This window comes from Lissotriton vulgaris, chromosome 6, assembly GCF_964263255.1.
Source record: "Lissotriton vulgaris chromosome 6, aLisVul1.2, whole genome shotgun sequence".
NCBI classification, from domain to species: domain Eukaryota; kingdom Metazoa; phylum Chordata; class Amphibia; order Caudata; family Salamandridae; genus Lissotriton; species Lissotriton vulgaris.
The window spans coordinates 490,548,016-490,571,376 of NC_141694.1; the positions used below are offsets into that span (position 1 = coordinate 490,548,016).

The 23,361-nt window shown below is 45.8% G+C and overlaps 1 protein-coding gene across 13 annotated transcripts in view; it reads left to right on the forward strand.

Annotated features, from left to right (window-relative positions):
- RIMS1 (regulating synaptic membrane exocytosis 1) overlaps nucleotides 1–23,361 on the forward strand; it is a 1,970,833-nt gene that overhangs the window by 611,254 nt on the left and 1,336,218 nt on the right. The window lies entirely within an intron of this gene.

The window sequence follows — 23,361 nt, forward strand, 5'->3', positions numbered from 1 at the left end:
CCTGTTTCTTGGCGGTGCTGCGGCTGGATTTAGTCCGTTACATTGTTATGGAAACCGGTGTTGATATATATATATATATATATATATATATGTATCATACAAAACGTCTCCACCGCCGTGCAGATAAATGACGAGACGAACCCAAAATTCAGTGCTGGTTATTTTATTCTGCTCTCCACCACTTCTCCACCATTACGCGTTTCGGCCGACCACGGCCTTGATCACATGACAACGAGTAAGGGCGTATCTGCTCAATTTAAAGTGCTAGTGCCAATAAAAAAAACACACTTTGCTAGTAATAGATACAAACGACATACTGTCTTATCTTGTTACTGCATAAATGCAGTTGACCTCAAAACTGTAAATAGCTCCTGAAAAGCCAAAGGGTATTGCTGTATAAATACAATGGTAAAACAATGGCGGTCATTCATATAAGTACATCTATAAATAAATAAATAATCATAAATATAAGTATCAAAAATATGACAAATATGAATTTCAAGCATAAATATACATATAAATATAGTTATAAATATAGCAGCATTCATAAGAATAATAGCTTTCCTACGGTGATTTATAATAAAATCAATGTTGCTCCACCATTGCTGATATAAACTCAGATTATACCACCTATTCGTTGCCGCGAAAAATTGAGACAACATTGGACATGTCAAGAGCTAAAACAGGCATTTGTGCAAAAATGAGCAATAAATATTGGCATACAAGATAAGTGCTACCAATTGTAAAATAATACAACTAGCTAAAAAATGTGTGCCAGTGACACTGCGCAGTACCTCCAATCTGTTGGCGTTCAGGAAGGGCCTTAAAACCTGGCTTTTTACTTTGTAGATATCTGCCATACTGTTAGTTAGGGTTTTTTATCCCACTTTTCTGGTTCTTTTCTGTCCGTTATGTTGTGATACAGGTTTACAATAAAGCGCCGGGACACTCTTTGAGTAGCCGTGCGCTATATAATTCTAAAATAACATAACATAACATAACATAACATAAAAACAATGTTCATCAATAGAAAATTTAGGGATGGATATACGATGTAGGTATGTTTACAGTTACAATAAATATTGAAAAAATCATGTTCATAGGTACGTGTAACAGTCTTCCCCTGCGTTCAACCCATTAGGTGTCTTGGTGTCTAGTAAGATAATATGTCTAGTCTCCAATCGACGCAATATGGCTTCACGGTCACCTCCCCTCCTCTGGGGGGGCACTGTGTCAATTACAAAATATTTCAACTCAGTGGGATTCTTATTGTGCTTCTCTTCGAAATGCCTAGCCACAGGGTAAGCAGTATCACCATTAGTTATGGCTCTGAGATGCTGCAGAATGCGTTTATATACATGTGGTCTTGTACTGCCAACATAACGCAGGCCACATGGGCATTCCAGCACATATACTGCATATTCTGTGCGACATGTTAGTTGGCATTTGATGGCAGTAGGCTTGTCACTAAATGGGGTAGAATATTCCTTCCTACTGACTCCATTTTTACAAGCTTTACAGGAAGCACACTTACGAAAGCCATGATGTTATGGTTCTGGTTTCTGGACTGCTAGAGACTAGACAATCACCCATGCTTCTAGCACGTTTATAAGTGATATTAGGACTATCCTTACCTAGACTACCTAACACCGGGTCACTAGAGATTAATGTCCAGTTACGTTTAATTATGTTTCTAATGACCAAGTGTTGGTTGCTAAATGTTAGGATAAGTCGGGTCTCATTATTGGCAATTGGAGATAATATGGTTCTGTTCTGAATAACACTAGACACCAATGCTGTTCTGTCTCTGGAATTTGCTCTGCTAATGGCTTTGTCTATACAATCATTGGTGTAACCTCTTTTCAAGAATCTAGCTTTGCATGCTGAATGAGCTGACCTAAAATCACTTTCTGCACTACATATCCTTCTTATGCGGAGCATTTCTCCGTAAGGGATGCTCCTAATAAGATGGTCAGGATGATGGCTACCTGCATGAAGGATACTGTTGCCAGCAGTTGGTTTCTGGTATAGCTTGGTTTCTAGTTTTCCCCCTCTACATCCAGGAAACACACGGTTGTCTCGGTTATCTGTGCAGTGAAATGTAGGTTTAGATTGTTTACATTGAGTTGTGCAATAAAATCATTTGCCTCATTAGCTGATCCATCCCAGATTATAAAAAGGTCATCAATGTACCTTAACCACGTTATAACTTTAGTTTGCATGATAAGAGTGAAGTTTGGCATAAGGACCTGCTCCTCCCAGTAACCCATATGCAAAGAGGCATAACTCGGAGAGAAGCAGGCCCCCATTGCAACACCCCTCATCTGTTGAAACAGCTGCTTGCCGAACAAGAAAAAGTTGTTTTCCAAACACATGGTATTCATGGAAATAATCATGCGTGTATGTTCAGTTAAGCTACTTGGTCTTGAGTCAAGAAAGTGTTGGACTGCTCTCAAACCATCCCTGTGAAAAATGCTGGTGTAAAGGGAGGTTACATCAAGTGAAATTAGCAAGTAGCTCTGTTTTTATTCAACGTCTTTTATCTTATTCAGAAAGTCCCCTGTGTCCAGTACAAATGATGGTAAGGCCCTAACAAACTCCTGCAAGAAAAAGTCAACGTATTTGCTCATATTTTCTAAAATACTATTGCATGCGGAGATGACAGGCCGACCTGGTGGAAGTACACAGTTTTTGTGGATCTTTGGAATGAAATACACAACCAGTGTTACAGGATTTTCCTTTTTCATGAACTTATATTCGTCCATTGTGATGATACCTGTGCTGCGCCATGCCATCAATTTGGAATAAATGGCTCCTTTAGCTTGTTGGACTAGGATGGCATCTGTCCGTTGATAGCATGCGCGATCATTCAATTGTTCCAGTGCAACTTCCATGTACATTTTAAGGGGCCAGAGAACAACGTTTCCTCCTTTATTGGATTGCCGAATTCCAATTTTCGGATTTGCGTGTAATTTTCTCATGAGTTGATGGTACTCAAGATCCCGATAATAATGTTTGTTAGAAAAAGTACCTCTTTTTGCAAATAGTGTTTTCAATTCTTGGGAAACTTTTTCATGAAAGAGATCAACATTGTCTCTGAGCATCATAGGACAAAATTTAGACTTAGGTTTAAAGGTGGTTCTTACTGATGCAGGACTCACTACAGGTAGATCTGAATCATTACCTAAGTCAATCAATTCCTGTAGCAGGACAGACTCATCACAGGTTGAAGTTGCAATTTGGGTAGACTGTACATCGTCATTAGTGGGTTGCGTTCTTTTATGCAAGCTATGATATTTCCGCAATTTAAGCTTGCGCACGTATTTGTAAAGGTCTATTTTGGTTCCTGCGTAGTCAAAGTTGGATTTGGCGCTGTAAGATAATCCCAAAGAGAGTATGGACATTTCTTTTGGAGTCAGCTGTGTATCCGTTAGATTCACTACTGTTTGCGACTTATCAGATCCCTGACTCATCTGCGATTCCATTGTTTTCTTGGTTTCTTTGCTTTGTTCGTTGTTCCTCCTGCGCCGGTTGCACCGCCTCCTTGCTGCCCGCTTTGAGTTGGCATTTGTTGGGACCCCACCTCTTAAACATGTTCTTAGAAACTGCCCAGCAGAGTAGGACGCAAAAGTGTTAGGATTCCTATTGGCCGATCTTACTCCTCAATATCAAGGTCCAAATCTTGGCCACGGTACCTAGCCACTAGACTCCTCCAAGTCATCATGCCCCTGATCCATAGAGATCAGTCAGGTTATATGCCTGGTAGGTCAACATGGTTTAATCTCAGACATGCACATAATTGTCCTGATGAAATTAAAGACCAGTCAGACACCCATGTCCTTTTTGCGCTTGATGCAGAAAAGGCATTTGATACAGTGCACTGGCCTTTCCTTGAGCACACCTTGGTGAAATTCAGGTTTGCCCCCCGTTTCCAGAAGTGGGTCATACATTTATACCAGGCCCCGGTGGCTGTGGTAAGGGTGAATTGAGTGGTATCTTTGGAGTTCCTGATTGGCAGAGGTATTTGACAGGGGTGCCTGTTGTTCCCTCTCCTGTTTGCCCTCGCTATAGCATTGCTTTCATGTGTGGTCCAGGATCATCCCAGAATACACGGCTTCAGGATAGTTGGAGAGATAGCCACAAAGAAGAAGCTATCGCTCTATGCAAAGAAGATTCTTTTATACATCATGGAACCATCATTGACCCTCCCTTTAACTTTTCAATTATTCGAGGAATACAGCAGTTATTCCGGTTATCAAATTAACTGGAACAAATTGGTTATTTACCTTCTGCTGGGTGGGGCAGATATGCCTTCACTTCCCCATCACCTGTACGAGGGATGGATTCAAATATTTAGGTATATATATAACACTGAGGAATGAACTCTGCTCTGAACATAATCTTGGGAGGGTGATGAGCGCCTGCTGGGAGGAGATGAAGAGGTGGCAAAGGCTGCATCTCACAATAATGGGGAGGGCAACCATGTTTAAAATGATTTCCTCACTTAAACTATTGGATACCTCCAGAGATCTTTACTAAGATCGGAAGAGACATGCGACTGTTGTTGTGGGATGGCCATCACCCCAGAATAGCCCTAAAAACTCTCTTTTGGATGTCATGGGGTGGTGATGCCCACCTGAGGCAAGTGGGGATCAGGACCTTTTGTGGCCCGTTGAACATCAGGACCCTCTGGGTTTGTTGGGTTGTGCAGCGGGGGTGCTTTGTTATTCTCATAGGGACAGGTGGAGACGTTGTTCAGGATTGGCCTGTTCGACAGTTGCAATGCACTGTGTCTTGTTCAGCGTGTGCATGAACCTTTCTACATCCCCATTTGCTTGCGGCCACTGTGAGGTGATCCGGTGGTGTGCAGATCCGTCACTGCTTGATCCACTCTGAGAATTCATTCCCATGGAATCGGGCCCTGTTGTCACTGCAGGTTTCTGTAAGGTCGCAAACACCTTTTCTAGAACGGGTGCCACATGGATGAGTGTGGGAGAGGCAATCATTTCCACTACTAGATATTTTGAATGTGCATCCACGACGATGAGATTGGTCTTTCCACTGGTGAAAACTCTCGAAGTCCATACTTAGTTTGGACCAGGGATCGGTACATGGTTCTTTGGTGATCACCGGAGTCGGCCATTCTAGCGTGCTTCTCATCTGGCATGCTTGGCATCTCTGCACTAGGTCTTCTACCATTGCTTCCAGCTCCGGAAACCATACTTTCTCTTGCATCCTTGACTTCATTTTTGTGGCACCTTGATTACTGGCATGTGCCAGCTATAGGACCTGCTGTCTGAGTGTCTTCTGGATCATGATGCAAGATCCTTGCAGTAGGATTCAGGTAGCACTAAACTCATCTGGCACCCTCCACATTTTTGTCAATGGTTTCTTGTCTTCCGGTGCCCAGTCATTGGCGTCCCGAAGGAAATCTCACAAGGTCTCATTTTGCACAGCCCTGCACACTCGTGTAATGACTGGGTCTGACTCTGCTGCCTCTCTGATGACTTCGAGAGTCAGTGCTCTGGGGCATGCTGCACTTGAGGTCATTTGAATGTATTCTTCTGACTCGTCGGTGTGCTCGTGCTCTTCAGGTGGCGTGGGGTGACAAGACAGGAAGTCTGCAGGGTTTTTTGATCCCGGCCAGTAGACCACCTCCATCTGGTAATGTTGCATCTGGATGGCCCACCTCTCAATCCGCAGGAGTGGGTGAGGGGCTGAGCCCTTGAAGATCAGGACTAGAGACTGGTGATCGGTCATGACCTTGAAGGGCTGGCCACTCTGGTAGAGGTGGAAGTGTTGGTACGCCCACTCGATGGCTAGGCTTCCTGCTCTATTTAGACATACCTTGCTTCTGTCGGTGTCAGCATCTTGCTTGCAAACGCTAGGGCTGCCCATCACCCAGGCTCTTGTTCTTGGGCAAGTACAGCTCCGAGTCCCATGGGGCTGGTGTCCACTAATAGTTCAGTGTGTTTCTCTGGATTAAAGTATACAAGCGTGGCTTTGTCAAGGAGAGCATCTTTAATCTTTATGAACAATTCCTCCTCTGGGTGACCCTAGCTCCACTTGGCATCCATTTTTGTGAGGGCCCTGAGTGGTTCAGCCAAGGTCATCAGATCAGGGATGAACCTCCAACAAAAGGTGGCCATACAGAGGAAACTCCTCACATCTGAGGGTGTGCTGGGTGCGGGTGACTCCTTAATCACCTGTGACTTGCGAGTGTTGACTTGAATGCCTTCTTGGTTGAAGACGTATCCGAAGAATTCCAGCGATGGTTGGAAGAACAAACATTTGTCGCGTTGCAGGGTCACACCGTGCTCTGAGACATCGCAGCGTGTCCTTCAGGTGCTTGTGATGCTCTGTGGCAGTGGGGGAGTGGATGAGTATCTCATCGCTGACATTTAGGACGCCAGACAGCGCCTTGCATATGGTGTTCTGGAAGACCTTGGCAGCTGATGAGATTCTGAAGTTCAGGCGCTTGTACCGACACAACCCCAGGAGCGTGCTGAAGGTGGTGATATACCGACTTTCCTCCGCCAGTGGCAGCTCGTGGTACTCTGCGTTGAGGTCCAGTTTCGAGAACCACCAGGAGCCGTTGACATCCGCAATGATATCATCCATGGTGGGCTTGATGTGTCGCTCTCTTTTGATGGCGTGGTTGGGTAACCTCAAGTTGATACACAGTCGTATCTTCCTCGGCTGTTTCGGTTTCTCAGCAATCACCATCGGGGAGACCCATGGGGTCGGCCTGACTCCTTCTCTTTTACCCTTTGTGATTCAAGTTTTTCCAGTTCTCTTTCCACCAGAGGTCTGAGGTGGAACGGGACGCAGTGGTGTCTTAGCACCACAGGTGTCATTGATAGATCAATATGCAGCTTGATTGTAGCACACATGAGGCGGTCCAAGCCTTTAAATAACTCAGGAAATTGATCCAGTAGGTTCTCAACTTGGTGTGTCCTGAAGCTCCAGGCAAAGGATACTAGATCAAGGGCTTCGGCGTTTTGGCTGCCGATCAAGGTGTCCCCCTTTTGGTCAATGACCTGGATCCTTGTCATAACTTCTTGCTCGTCAGACCAAATGCCCACAGACATCTTCCCTTTGAGGGGTAGCAGGGAATGGCTCCCATAGGCGAAGATCCTGGTTTGGGACAGTGTTAGGGGCAGCTTGGGTCGAAGACGGTTCTACTGTTGGATCCCCATTACATTGACTGACGACGCCGTATCGATAATGGCTTTGACTTCAGATCCAGCTACCCTGACAACACCCGTCTGTGGTCTCTGTCGGCTTTTCAGCTCCCACGTGAAGGAAATGAGAAAGGTGTCTTCCTCTTCTTCTTCGGGAAAAGAGTCTTCAAAGTGTCTGTTTAATCGTCCTGTTTTGTAATGTTCGTGATGGACAGCTGGCCTTTGAAAGTGGTTTCTGACTGCTCATGTCTCTTCCTCTGGACCTTTTCCGGCAGACCACTGCAAAATGATTGAGAATTCTGCAGTAGACATAGGTCTGCCACTGCCAGGGCACTCACTGACTGGGTGTTCTTCCTGGCCGCAGTACCCGCGCCTTCACTTGGTTATTGGGAATTTCTGATTTTTACTCGTGTCACTCCTGTTTCTCGCTGAGACTGTATCAGTTTGCTCCATCCTGATGTGCGCTGGCTGCTGCCTGGGCCCTTGTAAGGGCTTGGTCCATCTCGTTGGCTCGCACTGCCGACAGATTGCGTCTTCACGTCAAGATGAGTATGCCTTCCAGGCTGATGTTGGGTTGGCGCAGGATTAGGACTCTGAGCACCTTGTCTCAACATCCTTGGATAACCAGTAGTCTGATCTCTTTGGGTTGGTCATCTGCTGTGCAGGTGCTAGCTAGTTTGCATAACCTGCTATAGAAGGCATAGATGGATTCTCCTTCACGTTGATGGGCTTGGCACAGCTTGAACCTCTCGAAGTCTGGGTTGAGCTGTGGGTTGAAATGGCCATTGAGTGCTCTTTCTGCTGCATCGTAGTGTGTGGCAATGCTTGTATTTGGTAGATGTTTGAATAGCTTGAATATTTTGTCCCCTGTGTAGTGGAGGAGCATCGACCTTCTGTTAGCTCCATCAGTCTCTTTTGTGGCGACAAAGTAGTTATTGAGCCGCTCAATCCAGATTTTCCATCATGGGAATGCAGTTGCTGGGTCCTCTAGTTCGTTGAAAGGTGGTAGCACTCCCATGAGGGTGTGTTGCACCGGGGCTGTCTGTTGGGGCAGGGCTCAAGCTTCATCCACCAGGGGAAGTTTCTTTTCGGGCCGTCGCCTTGACTTATTTCACTTGGGCGTTGTTTGCTTTCTTTTCTCCTCTTCTTGGGCATGTACGCACTGGTGGGTCATTGCCGGGCTTGCTGTAAGGCTTGTTGGGGTTGTGTTCTGACCCTTGTCTTATGGGGTTCTCTTTCGTCTTTCACTCTTTATGGTGGGTATTATTGTTTTTCTTTTGCTTCTTTTTTTCTTTTTCTTTCTGCTACTGTAATGTGCCCTGTACCTTGAGTGCTTTCATGCCCTCTTTTCTGATTAGGATTTATTATTTACTTTTTCCTTCTGGCCTCTTTTTGCTTATTGTGGCAAGGCTCTCCTTCAGGTTCTCCCCTTCAGGGACTTCCTTTTTTTATTTCTGCTGGGCGTGTGTCTCTCGGCCATATCTGTGCCAGAGGTGTTAAAAGAGGGCCGCCGGAAGCAATTGCGTAGTTGCGCTGGGTGGGGTTAGCTTGCAGTTTACTTCCTTTCAAGCTGCTCTGTCTGTAGACAGGGGACAGGCAGAGTCTGGAAGTTGCTCAGCCCTCGGCAGTGTCCTGCAGGTACATGGGCCGCTTGCAGCAGCAGCGGGGTCACAGGGGTGCGCTACAGCAGCATGGTGGCTGCTGCCAGGCGGGAGTGATATTCTCTTTTTGTGGGTGGAGATCACTGTTCTAGCCTTGACAATGGTGTGTGGGGCATGGCCTACTTGTCGCCAGTGTGGTGACCTCTCTACGCCTAAGGGGGCACACACATGGTGTACTGGACTCTTGAAGAAATGACCACACGTTCACACAGTATGTGAAGGTGTCGGATATGAACCCCGAGTGGTTCATTCCCCTTTATTAACTTCCTGCTGGCCATGCCTGGCCCACAAGTGACGTGCTGGCACCTCTGGTGGGGATAGCGGCAGCAAGACCGCTGACCTTCTACAGGCTGTATGGGGAGGGGTGGGATTATGATAGAAGGGTTGATGTTTCAGATTGTTGATCTTGTTTTATTGATAGTAGCACTGATTACTCGATATCCTGTATGGAGCTTCGCCGTGCTATCACTGCAATATCTTGAAAATGAAATAAAAACTCTTTAAAAAAGGGCAATTGCCTCTCCCTATCCCCAAGAAAAGCCACAAGTTCCAAACACAGAACATGAAATGGTAAATACTAAAATAATCTTTAAGAAGTTAAGTATGTAGCAACAGCTACAGATCTTGTTCTTGCTTGGTCAGACATACTATGGGTCAGATGCATTAAAGGGTTTTCCCCATTCTGTGTAAATGAGAAAATGTGTTCATACATATGGTTCTTTAATATCTCAACTTTTTAAATCACAAAAGTAATATTTACCTGAGTTGATTTTATGGATTGTTAAATTGATGTAGAATTCCTCTCAACTGAAGGCATGGCATACGCAGTGTTTCGCATATATGTCAAGTTGTCACTTGTGGGTGTTCGATGAATTTAGCACTCTGCTTAATTAGAGACTGCGAGCGCTGACAGACTATCAGATATTTTTAGATGACTCTATTTTATATTTAGTTTCTCAGCAATTGCTGATCTGAGTGGCAATTTTCAAGCCATCATACACAAGGGGAATCTGCAAGGCTTGGTTTGGCATTTCTGGTTTTGGGCACTTTACTTGTGCAGACTCTTAAAATTTGCAATGCCTTTATTGCAGTCAATCTCTCAATAGAAATATGCTATCACTTCAAGGAAATCTGAATTGTGTATGTGGTAGCTATAAAAAATAGTATGTAGGCATGAAAAGATGCATCTCTGATATTTCTATTTTGTTCTGGTGACCCTATGCACCCCACTCCTTCACCATTCCATTATTTTCAGTATTAGCAATCACCTGAGGTCAAGACTTTGCCAAGTGTATTGTGAAACCTTTATTGCATCATATACAGGTAGGGGACAGTCCTTAAAAAGCAAAGGGAATGTAAACATAGACTTCTGGATTGTGCCGTAACTTCTAGTGAAGGGACTACTGCACACCATTTGGCGTGCACACTTAAGGTAGGCCATGCTTGGAAAGGCTCCCTCCCCCAAGGTGATAGAATGGCACAGACTGAGCAGGTGACTAAGCATGGGCGTAAAATCCGTTCCGCTCGCGGATTTCGTGGATTTTCGGTAAATTCGCAATCCGCAAACTCTCGCGAATTTGCCGAAAATCCGCAAATTCGCACGCGGCGGATTTTTTTGCTTGGTGATACAATATTGCGGCGCGCGGCGTTCACTTACTGTCATTCAGCGTTTGCCGAGTTGTTTTTCTTGATATTTTGCGAGTGCTGTGCCATTTTGGATCCTGCTGCGGGATCCCACAGGAGTTTGGCGACCGCGATTACGTAATCACGGCTTGCCACCTTGCACAGCACGCATCGCGAGAGTTCGCAATTGCAAACACGTAGATGCGGTGGGCAGCAACAATCTTGCACTCGGGAAATTACAGAATTTGCAATTCTGCACAAGAAATCCACCAGGAAGCAGCATAAACCTTCTGAAAATGATGATTTTTATCAGAATAACTCCTCAGGTTTTTTTTTTGCAAGGAGTCCATTTTGGGGGGGGGGGGATTAAGGAAGTACCCCACAGTCTCCAACTTTCTGTTCCTGTCCAGCAGGCTCCTCCCAGTGCTTTCTTCATGTGTGGTCACTTTCATTCGGATCTTGACCTGGAAGGATTACTTTTTGTGGATGCTGCTGGATATTTGGATTTGAGGCCTTTTTGACTTTCTTTGGATCACTTTTGGATTAGAAATTTCACAAGTAGGTTTGTTTGGGGCATTACAGTTGCTGCAACTACAATTTTGGGATTTTCGATTTTTGGGCTGTTGTTGGGGTCTTTTGCCCAGGGGTAGTGAGTGGTGCATGGACTGAGTCTTTCTATGGGGTCTCTTTAATGTAAACATCATGGAGGGCATGGATGGCATGGGATTGTGCTGTTTTTCGATTGTTGGGGGTGTTCATGGGGGCTGGCCATGTGGGTGGGGGCCATTTTGAGTGCTGGTACAGGCAGGCCCTGGCCATGTGCTGGGAGGCAAGGGGCCATTTTGAATGCAGGCAGTGTTCTCAGCCCTGCACCCTTTTTGCCTAGCTTTCATCCATTATGCCCAGGTGTAGTGAGTGGTGCATGGGCCTAGTCTTTCTGTAGGGTGTCTTGAATTTAAACATCATGGAGGGCATGGATGGCATGGGATTGTGCTGATTTTTGTGTGTTTTTCGATTTATTGGGGTGTTCATGGGGGCTGGCCATGTGGGTGGGGGCCATTTTGAGTGCTGGTACAGGCAGGCCCTGGCCATGTGCTGGGAGGCAATGGGCCATTTTGAATGCAGGTAGTGTTCTCAGGCCTGCACCCATTTTGCCTAGCTTTCATCCATTATGCCCAGGGGTAGTGAGTGGTGCATGGGCCTAGTCTTTCTGTAGGGTGTCTTGAATTTAAACATCATGGAGGGCATGGATGGCATGGGATTGTGCTGATTTTTGTGTGTTTTTCGATTTATTGGGGTGTTCATGGGGGCTGGCCATGTGGGTGGGGGCCATTTTGAGTGCTGGTACAGGCAGGCCTTGGCCATGTGCTGGGAGGCAAGGGGCCATTTTGAATGCAGGTAGTGTTCTCAGGCCTGCACCCATTTTGCCTAGCTTTCATCCATTATGCCCAGGGGTAGTGAGTGGTGCATGGGCCTAGTCTTTCTGTGGGTGTCTTGAATTTAAACATCATGGAGGGCATTGATGGCATGGGATTGTGCTGATTTTTGTGTGTTTTTCGATTTTTTTGGGGTGTTCATGGGGACTGGCCATGTGGGTGGGGAGCATTTTGAGTGCTGGTACAGGCAGGCCCTGGCCATGTGCTGGGAGGCAAGGGGCCATTTTGAATGCAGGCAGTGTTCTCAGGCCTGCACCCATTTTGCCTAGCTTTCATCCATTATGCCCAGGAGTAGTGAGTGGTGCATAGGCCTAGTCTTTCTGTGGGGTGTCTTGAATTTAAACATCATGGAGGGCATGGATGGCATGGGATTGTGCTGATTTTTATGTGCTTTTTTGAGTTTTTGGGGTGTATAACTGAACTGATGTTCCTCTGTCTTCCATTGCTTTTAGGTGCACAAGACTCAAGAGAACCACCAGTGCCAGGAAGAAGTCCTGCAGCGGTGTGTGTGTGCAGCATAACGTCACACGACGTAACGTCTGGCCACAGACAACTCTGCAACTCGTGCAACTGCGGCCTGCTGTTCTGACCTCTGAAGAAGATGGCCCCAAAAAAAGTTCCCCGAAGCCCTTGAGTGCTGCAGAGGCAGCCAGTCTACTTGTTCAATCACCATCAACCAGTGATGTTGGCTCATCGCAAGAAAGTAGCAGCACTGTCCCTCAATCAACGCAGGTTGTTGTAACTCATCTGACGAGTGTTGAACAACCACAGCCGCAACAACAACCACATGTGCAAGTACAAGCCCAAGTACATGTTGAAGGATAGGCAGCGCAAGGAGATGCGCAAGCAGAGGTGCATGGAGGGGCACAAGTGCCCACAATAGTTGTTCCTCCCGAAGTAGGAGCACATCGGGAAATCGACATTCTAGCCGAGGTATCATTTGAGGAAGCCACTCCTCCTGATGACCATTCATTGTCTTCCACATCCCTAGCAAGGAAAATATCAAGGATGGTGTCTACATCTTCTTCAAGCCCACCTCCTTCTGATGATCTGGATCAAACTTGGGAACCACCACTGCCGTCTGAGAGTGAGGCACACCATGATCGGACAAAGGTAGCTAAGCGTAAAAGGAAGGTCCCCGAAACTCTCATAGTTATGGAGTGTGATGACGCTCAACAAGAAGTGGCGTATACTCCTGCTGATGAAGACTCTCACGACGACAACGCAGTCATCATAGGCTTCACTCCAGCCTCAGCGGACATGCAGCAAACAGACATTTTGACCCTAGCCCAAAAAGCTGCTGAGCGTGATGTTGTCGACGAGGAGGCAATGGGAACACCACCATCATTGGAGTTAACTAGTACACCACCCCCTAAAGCTTCCATATTTCTTTCTCGCCAGAAGGGACCTCCATCCACCTTGACCTCAATTAGTGGTGGTGCAAGTGCACAATGTAGTAAAGTTCGGCAACACACATCCTCCACTTCATCTGGCATTAGCAGCATAACCACCACCAGTATCGCCTCCTCCGGCCCCCACAGGCATTTAAAGTCTGCAGTTTGGGACTTCTTTAGTGTTTGCCCAAAAAAGGAAAACATAGACATTTGTAGCATTTGTAAGTTTGCAGTTAGTCGTGGTACGTTTGGTACCAACTATGGTACCGGAGGCCAGAGAGGTCATCTTGAGAGACCGCACGCTGTCCAATGGTTTGCGCACCTAAAGGAGATCAAGGAAGCCCGAATTGCAAGTCAACAAAACGTTGATGTTTCATCTGATGATGACGAGGAGGAAGAAGCGTCAAACACTTCACTTACACCCAGTACCCCTGTCAGCACACCACCTTTGAGCCACACTAAGAGTGTTGGAGAGAGTGAGACACCAATGCGAAAAAGTTAATCAGCGAGCGTAACTGGGTCGAAGAAGTCATCATCATCATCCCGTAAAATGGTCCAGGCCAACATTAGAACCATGTTGTTTTCAGAAGCGCCATATGAACGCAACCACCCACTGATGCGTCTGTATAACAATAAGCTGGCTAAAATGCTAGCTCTGGACCTTCTCCCTTTTTCTTTTGTAGAAGGGGTTGGTTTTCTAGAATTAGTGGCAGCCCTCAGCCCTAAATGGAAGGTTCCTAGCCGGTTCTATTTTGCCAGAGTTGCGATTCCAGCACTACATGAAGATGTGCTGGAGGTGATTGGGGCAGCTTTGCAGAAGAGTGCTGTTCACACTTTACATCTGACAACAGACATGTGGACCAGTGGCGCAGGCACTGATTACATGTGCATCACTGCACACTGGGTCTCTTTTTCAGGGGTTAAAGCAAAGCTAAACGCAGGTGTTGACCCGGACCAAGTTTTTAAAGCTGCTCGGAAACATGCAACACTAGCCATGTTTGGCTTGGAGAAACGTCATACAGCAGAAAACATTTTGAATGAGTTTAACACAAAGGTCTTTCACTGGCTGTCCCCAAAAAAACGCAAGATTGGTTATGTTTCCACGGATAATGGCGCCAATGTAGTTAAGGCCATGGATCTGGATAACTATTTCAGAGTGCCGTGTTTGGCGCACTGTATAAACCTGGTTGTTAAAAAATTATTGAGTGAAGACAGTCCAGTGTGCGAGTTAGTGACCACCTGCCGAAGAATTTGCAACCATTTCAGCCATTCTTTTAAGGCCCGGAAGCATCTGAGGGGCCTGCTACATGAACGTCGAATGCCAGTGAAAGCACTCATCCAGGAGGTGCCAACACGTTGGAACTCAACCTTCTACATGCTTGAGCGTCTGTATGAGCAGTTTACGGTACTCGATCAGTATTTCTTAACACTGGGTACAGCTCAGAAGGACCTGAGGCTAGATGCGGCGCAATGGAAGCTAGTTAAAAGCCTGACAGACATGCTTCGTCCTTTTGAGGTCTTCACGTGTGCAGTCAGCAGGGAGGACTGTAATTTGGGAAAAGCTATCCCATTGTTGCGCATGCTGGAGCACCAACTGAAGGCGGTGTCTTCTATGTTTCAAAAAGATGAAGAAAAGCAAGAAGCTTTTGTTTTGGCGGAGAAAATATTAGAGCGCCTACTTGGCGATGAACGTCTTCAAATGATCCACTCAGAACAGCATTACATTTGTGCTACTATTCTGGATCCATGCTACAAAAAGGCGCTGGCAGGCAGAGCATTCTTTCCTTTTGGTGACGAAGATGTTACAAAGTACAAACATTGGCTAGCCTTGTCAGCCAGGAGGTTTGAAAGACAACGGCAGAAAATTGAAGGAAAAGGCAGTACATCAGCATCAGCAGGCCATCCCCAGTCAAAAGAATTCACTTCTGCACCTGTGGCTGTGGCAGAAGTGACCTCTCAGCCGTTAAAGACACCGGCAACCGGATCATCTGCACCAGACACAACAGTAACATTGGGTGAAGAAGAGGATTGGCTAACTCTGCTTGGGTTTGGTTCTCAAAAGGTCCCAGCAAAAAGTAAGCAAAGTGGAGAAACTTTGGAGAACCTTGAGTCGATTGTGCAGGACTACCTGAATGACTCAACAGAGGTCTATGTTAATGCTGACCCATTGGCGTATTGGCATGGGAAAAAAGAATTGTGGGCACAGATCTCCAATCTGGCTATAAACTACTTGACTTGCCCACTCGCAAGTGTGTCTTCTGAACGTGTTTTCAGTGCTGCTGGTGGAATTGTATCTTGCAAACGGACCCGCCTCTCGCCCAAAAATGTGGAGAGGTTAACATTGAACAAGATGAATCAGCACCTCATACCACCAGATTACAAAGTACGAGAACACATGCCGGATGAAGATGAGGAGGACAGCAACTTAGATGAGGGAATTTCTTCTCTGTTAGGTGACACTGACCTACTCCTGCCTGAATTCGCAGAGTATGAGGACAAACTCTTATTCCCTGACACCGAGCCCTGAAAATGAGCTAATGAATCAATAACTTTCTTTTTCGTCCTTATTCACTTTTATTCCTGTGTGTCTGTCTTTATTTGTTTTGCACAGTTAATATAATTAAAACTTTAATCTCCTAATCACAAAAACAAGCCCATCAGCAGAACTGTCTTCATTTATTTGCTTATTGATTTGAAGGTGCCGCAGTCTGCATTCCTCAGGTTCACAAGTTCACAAGAACATGCTCCTCTATCCTCCTCCTCCAGACTCCTATTTCCCTCAAAGCAGAGGGCTGGATTACGCCCAATGAAGAAAGACTATGCACTTGCGGGGGTGTTCTACTTCTTTGCGGGTGAGTTGGCGGGTCTTCGGGCATTGCTGGGAAGGTCTAATACCGGATAAAACTAGTTTTGACCAAATCAGACTTTAAACCGTTTTTGACTTTTTGCTCACTATCATGTTTTCGGGGGCCTGTTTGGGGGGCTTCCTGATGTTTTGGGTGGGTTTTGGGGTCTGGGAGCACTGCTGGGTATGGATACTTTTGATTGCAAGAGGTTTGAAGCAAATCTATGGTGGCAGAGGGGAGTTAGGGCCTAGCTGCAGAGCGCGCACGGACTGATTTTGGAAATTGCCATGAAAATGACTAAGTCCCCATTTTTGTACTTTTGCTTTTTGGCTGTTTGGGGGTCTTCTACTAGTTTTCGCCTGGGTTGACGGCTCTGGGGCCATTGCTGGGAAGCTCTAATACCGGATAAAAGTGGCTTGGACAAAATCGGAGGCGAAATTATTTTTGCGTTTTTGCTGACTTGCTTGTCTTTGAGGTGCTCTTTGGGGGGGTTTCGGGTGTTTGTGGGTGGGTTTTGGGGTCTGGGAGCACTGCTGGCACAGTCTAATTTTGATTGCATTTGCTTTTCAGGAAATCCATGGTGGAAAACGGGAGTTATGACCTAGCTGCACAGCGCGTTTGGACAGAAGGCCGAAAAATATTGTAAGTATGAGATTTTCCATTTTGGCTTTTTGGCTGTTTGGGGGTGTTGTGCTTTTTTGCGGGTGGGTTGGCGGGTCTTGTGGCATTGCTGGGAAGGTCTAATACCGGATAGCAGTGGTTTGGACAAAATCCATGAGGAAAAAGTTTTTGCTATTTCTGACATTTCGCTCAATGTAGCGTTTTAGGGGGCCTGTTTGGGGGGGTTCCTGGTGTTGGTGGGTGGGTTTCGGGGTCTGGGAGCACTGCTGGGTATGGATACTTTTGATTGCAAGAGGTTTGAAGCAAATCCATGGTGGCAGAGGGGAGTTAGGGCCTAGCTGCAGAGCGCGCGCGGAGTGATTTTGGAAATTGCCATGAAAATGACTAAGTCCCCATTTTTGTACTGTTGCTTTTTGGCTGTTTGGGGGTCTTCTAGTTTTTGCCTGAGTTGACTGCTCTGGGGCCATTGCTGGGAAGCTCTAATACCGGTTAAAAGTGGTTTGGACCAAAATCGAAGGCAACATTTTTTTTGCGTTTTGCTGACTTGCTTGTCTTTGAGGTGCTCTTTGGGGGGGTTCCGGGTGTTTGTGGGTGGGTTTTCGGGTCTGGGAGCAATACTGGCACAGTCTAATTTCCATGGTGGAAAACGGTAGTTATGACCTAGCTGCACAGCGCGTTTGGACAGAAGGCCGAAAAATATTGTAAGTATGAGATTTTCCATTTTGGCTGTTTGGGGGTGTTGTGCTTTTTTGCGGGTGGGTTGGCGGGTCTTGGGGCATTGCTGGGAAGGTCTAATACCGGATAAAACTGGTTTGGAGAAAATCCATGCGGAAAAGCCTTTTGGCACTTTTTGTAACTTAGGGTTCATTAGGGTTAGCCCTAGCAGCAGGATTGCATGTGTTTCGGGGTGTTCTAGATTTTTGCAACTGAGTTCTGGGGTCTTATAGCACTCGTGGGAATGTGTAATTTTGGTTGCAAGTGGTTTGAAGAAAATCCATGGTGGGAAAGGGGGATTTGGCATAGTTAAAGAAAGCGTTTGCCACTATTCTTAACTTAGGGGTCGTTAGGGTTAGCAGTATTTGTATTGCATGTGTTTGGGTGGGGGGCTGTTTGTGGGGGGGTTTGCGAGTCTTGGAGCGATGCTGGGTATGGATACTTTTGCTTGCTTGCAAGTGGTTTGAATACAATCCACGGTGGGTAAGGGGGGATTTGGGCCTACTTTTACTTTCAAAGTATGTTTTGTCACCAGTTTTCTACTAGGCCTCGTTTTTTGAGATCTGATTGGGGGTCTTCTACATTTTTGCGACTGGCTTTAGTAAGGGTCTGGGTGGGAGCACTGCTGGGAAGGTCTAATTTTGTTCTAAAACACAGTTTACAGTACACCTAGCTTGAGGGGAAAGATCCGCTAAATTAATTTGCCCATACTTATTTATCCTTCAAAAGGAGACTCAGACAGAGTACGCACTTTCAAAAATATTCTACTGTCTATTAGGAAACTCAAAGTGTGACTTTTTGCACTACACAGCGTACATACCTTATATTTATTTGTCAGTGGTGTTCTAATATCACTTCCTGTTTTTCCATCAATAATTACAGGCCGGGTTTCAGTCTGTGCAATGGGAAAAAAAGGATGGAGTCCGGCTTCACATTAGCGAGCCGCAATTCAGCATCCGCCAGGCAGGCAGTGGACAGGGTGTCTTCTTGTCACCAACATTGATGGACGGAGCGTCAGCTGGAATGGAGGAGTGCCGGTAATAAGAGGAATGGTTTGATGCGTGCAACTTACCAAATTCAACAGGACAACTACAACAACATACAGATACAGTATCCGTTCTTTTCTAATTATCTTTTAAGTAATGTTATTGCTGTGAACTTCTTTGAGTGTGACTCTGCATTTCTTGGATCTCGCTCTGCTTCTAAATTGATCCCTACAGCCATTCTATAGGTTTTACTTCGGCTATTTTTTAAACCTAATTTAATGTAAGAAGTGTTTCCCTGAGTGCAGAGATAGGCAAGTGAAAACGCTGCAGCCCAGTACTGTCGCATTCTGTCATTCACGGTTGTCGAAAGTACTACTTACTTTCAGTACCCATGCATGCAGTAGTGCATGCACTTCCTTTATGTCACTTAAAAGATTTATGGTTAGCTTTGTACCCAAAGGTTTCTTTATCTTCAATTATTGTTTGTCCATGCTGTGCTTTTTTTTTCTTCTCTCAAAAAAACTTTCCCAAAATCCCCCATTCCCATCCATTTTCCACACCCTAACCCTCTTCCCCCGGGCTGTGTGGTTTTGATTAATGTGTGACTAAATGACAGCAATAATTCCACACACTTGCTGGGGAGGATAAGGTCATAGCAACAGGCTGGTGAAGGAATCCGAGGATATATTCTATTCTTACTCAGCTTCACACTCAGTCACTATTGGCAAATGAAAGCAGATTTTGATGTGCGCCATCAACTTGATAGGTCATCAAGAACATCCCCCTCCTAGAAGTGGCAAATTATTACGCTGCTGTGTCCTTTACCTTCAGTACTATTTCTTGTATTAGTAGCCAATGTCAAAGAAATTCAACGCAAGTACTAGTTATACTTTCAATACTTTACCATTTGTTAGGCTACATTGTGGCACTGTTCTAGTGTACTGTCACCTTCTATATTCTCTATCGTACCGTTCTAATGCTACGGTAAGGACAAACAAGGTTTCATTTTCTTTTTTTTCAGATGCTGCAACTGCCACTGTGTAACACCACTAGTACCAACGCAATGATGACATTTCATCCGCCCAGGATTGCCAACCTTAATCGCCATTTGCCGTGCAGCCAGCCATGTGCCTAGCCCTATTTCCAAACACAAATTACAGGTAAGATAAGCGTTTGGGGGGAGGAAGTATAATGGAGTATTAGGAGGGATGAGAGACTGACGCTAGTGCTAGTAAAGTCCTAGGACTATTGAATTCACTTACTCTGTGAGAGGCACTTAGTTTTGAAAACATTTGGGCAATTAATTACACAACTTGAATCAAGATGCCACTTAAGTGTCACCGAAACAAAGTTACTGTTAAACCCCCACCCACCAGCCTTAAAAAGCAGTAAAAAAACCACGTATGCTAAGATAAAGTTTAAAGTATATTTATATCCCTGACAAAAATAATCTCCCACAAGACCCAACCCACCCCCACTCCCTAACCCCAACGAATGTCCGTGAAAAGTCCAAAAAAGTGAAAAAACCCACCTCCCAATTCCCACCCCCCAGAAGTCTTTAAAAAAGGGGCAAGGGACAGTCTCCTCCTACTGCTGGCTGCTGCTGTTGAATTTCCGGGCCAGGTCGGAATGCTCCTTGCGGAGGGTCTCGAGCAGGGTTTTCGTGTTGAGCAGCTCCTGCTCGAGGTAGGAAACCCTCAGGGAAAGGCGGTGCATGCGTTTCTTGCAACTGCTGTGTGGGGCAGCTGATTTCTTTGCTCGGCGGTGGCGGGTGGCTGCGGTACCCAGGCTCCGTACCGCTGGAGACCTGCGCTGACTGGGTGACCCAGGGAGCGCGGAGGAGGATGCAGCTGTCCTGGTAGATGTTGTGGTAGACTGCGTGTCCCCCTCCTCCTGGGCCACCAGCCAGCGATATTCAGCGACAGTGGCCTCCAGCCTCCGTTGCCGGGCCCGTCTAGCCAGCTCCTTCCGGGTTGGTTTGGAAGGAGCATCTATATGAAGAAAGAAAGACATAGTCTGTAACCAATGCTCTTTAAGATTAACAAAAAATGATTCAGCAGAAAGTTGTGTCACAGTAGAACTAGCAACTTGCAAGTGCAGTACATAACTATTGTGGCCAGTATCTATCTAACCTCCCACTACTTCACCCTTGCTCTAACATTAGTGGGAGTTTAAGGAATCAATTCTACGAGCACTATGGACTCACTCCATTAGAGTCGACTATGACAGTACACCAGTCTTATTCTTCTTCTTCTCTCTTGTTTAGGAAAATTGGTACGTTAACTTCTGCAAGCCTGCATAATGCCAGCGCAGTCAACTTGCACCCGAGGAAAACAGACGCCCGCCATGATGAGTGAGACTGACTTGCGTTACTGTACCAGTCCAGTACATGCAGGTGGTGATGCTCTTACTTTTCTATTACGGGTGGCACTGAGAATACTCTGTTACAAGGGCTACTGCTTAATTAATTTAACTTTCACCCTACAGTGCCAATGAATACTAGAAAAGGAAAATGAAGATAAATAATCTGATTATCTATCACTGCACATGGTATGTATTTACTTACATATGGGATGACTTTAGGTGCTTTGCTTTTTATTGAGTGAACAGTGATACATCCACACATGAATGACCGAGTTCTACTAAACTTATTAACAGAGGTAGTGAGTGGCCATCGTAATAGCCGGATATATCCTGTGCTTGCAATACAAAATACTGCTACTATTCATGGTAGTATTCGAACAAAATTACAACTTCTTTTCCTTGCCTTTCCTACACTGGGACGGACGTGCGGGTGCGGTGTTACATGCTCTTCAAAGTAACGCTTAGTTCATCCAGTGACCGTCTACTCTCTCTAGATACACATATGCTATCTAAGAGTGATATAGTACCATGATCCAGGCATCCATCCATTCAAACTATGGGGCAGATTAGGATTGCGGATTTCCCGCATCCTCCGCGCCGGCGGAATCCACCGCCGGCCCGGAGGATGCGGGAAATCCGCAGCGGACTGAAAAAGACCCCCCGCCAGATTAGGATGGCTGGGGGATCGTTTTTCAGTCCGCAGCTTTTCCGCCACGGTCGCCTCCCGTCCGCGGCGGAAAAGCACTAACATGGCTGGCGGTGTCTATCAGACACCGCCAGCCATATTAGGATGTCTGGAGGAACATGCCTTTACACGGCGGCATTTCCGACGTGCAAAGGCATACGGATTTTTGTTTGGGGGCCCGTTGCAGGCCCCCAGAGGTGAAGGGGGGTGGGGGGTGCACATGGGGGGTACCTATGGTACCCCCCTGCATTTGCCTGCACAAAGCGGCAGGCACCGCGCGGTGCCTGCCGCTTTGTGCATGCAAATGCACAACTTACATTTTTATCATTGCGGCGGGTGCTGCTTGAAGCAGCACCCGCCGCAATGATAAAAATACAGGATGTGACCGCCAGGGTGGCGGTCACATCCTAATTACCACAGAGGGACCGCTGCTGCCCATGCGGATGGTCCCTCCTACTCTATGGTGGTGGACGGACTCAGGTCCGTCCGCCATCATAATAGGCCCCTAAATGTCAATCATTCTTCTTCATGTCTCTCATCTTGACAAACCTTACGTTTTCTCACGGGGAGCAGCACACTATGCAGTCTGCAATCTCAATAAGTAAGGAATATAAGAGCTTACCACTGCCCGCCACTTCCGTGGCAACCCGCGCAGCAGTTTGGTCCGGCACTTGCTGCGCCTCCTCCCCAGAGCTTCCCTCCACCTCCGCGCTGGGCCCAGCACCAGATGTTCCACCTACAAAGTACATTTAAGAATGTTAGATGTCATAGACATACACCACTCACTAGTATTTTGTCTAGGAATGAAGAAATGTGAATACAAAACCAATCTAATAATTTGTGACTGTCTACTCTAAAGTAAAAATTTCCCTTTTTCCAGGGAAAGGTGTTGTCTTGCAGCATTATTTGGCACAACTGATGAATTCTTGCTTTTTAACACGCACCATTTTCCTCATAACAGACAGAAGCTTCACTTCTAAGAACAAATCATTAGGACGAAGGGACCAATGATTCAGCACCAAAAAGAAAAATGAAAGTTCAAACAAGGTGAGGGCTCGGCTCGCCCACAATAAATGTGTGAAATAAAAAATGAGTATAAGCACTTTTCCATTTTTAATCAACCGTTTGTTTTATGACAAGCTTGATTTTAATAAATATTTTTACTTTTAATAAAGCTTTAAAACTTAAATAGACTCTGTGGTTTTTGGTCATGAGTGAATGAGCAAAAGGTTTTGCAATTTGCAAGCATGAGTCCGTGCCTCTGACACTTCTGGACTCTGACTCCGTACTCTTGTCCTGCATTGGATAATCATCATTGGGGATCAATCATCGATGAATTCGGGAGCTAAATGACTCTGCCACACTATCTAGTCAGTAAGGAGATTGGGGGTTCTTCAAAGTCTGATATCACTGAGGTATGTGGAAAGTCTACCTGCGCCTATTATAATTGATAAACAATGCACTATTAAATGTCCATAGTTCTGTTTGTGCAGATTTGTCCCTGCAACAGTAGTAGATTGGATTGTCCTCCTATCCAAACCAAAAGTAAAGTAGTATCTTATTCTTTCTTGGTGGCCATTCACCTTTTTATTGTTGGCAATTGTCAAAGCATAAACATTTAGAAGACTTGAAAAGACATTATGGACAATCCCAGAGGACTGCACTCAGTGCATAGAGCTATTGCTGACTAGAATGGGAGTCCAATGGAATTGCCAAATGTGCAATCTTAGTTAGCTACACAGACAGACTAATAAGAATAATCTAGTAATACCACAGGGAGTCCTAGTCGAGGCAGGATAAGAATTTAGATACAGTTTACAAGAAGATCAAAGACGATTTAGAAAAAA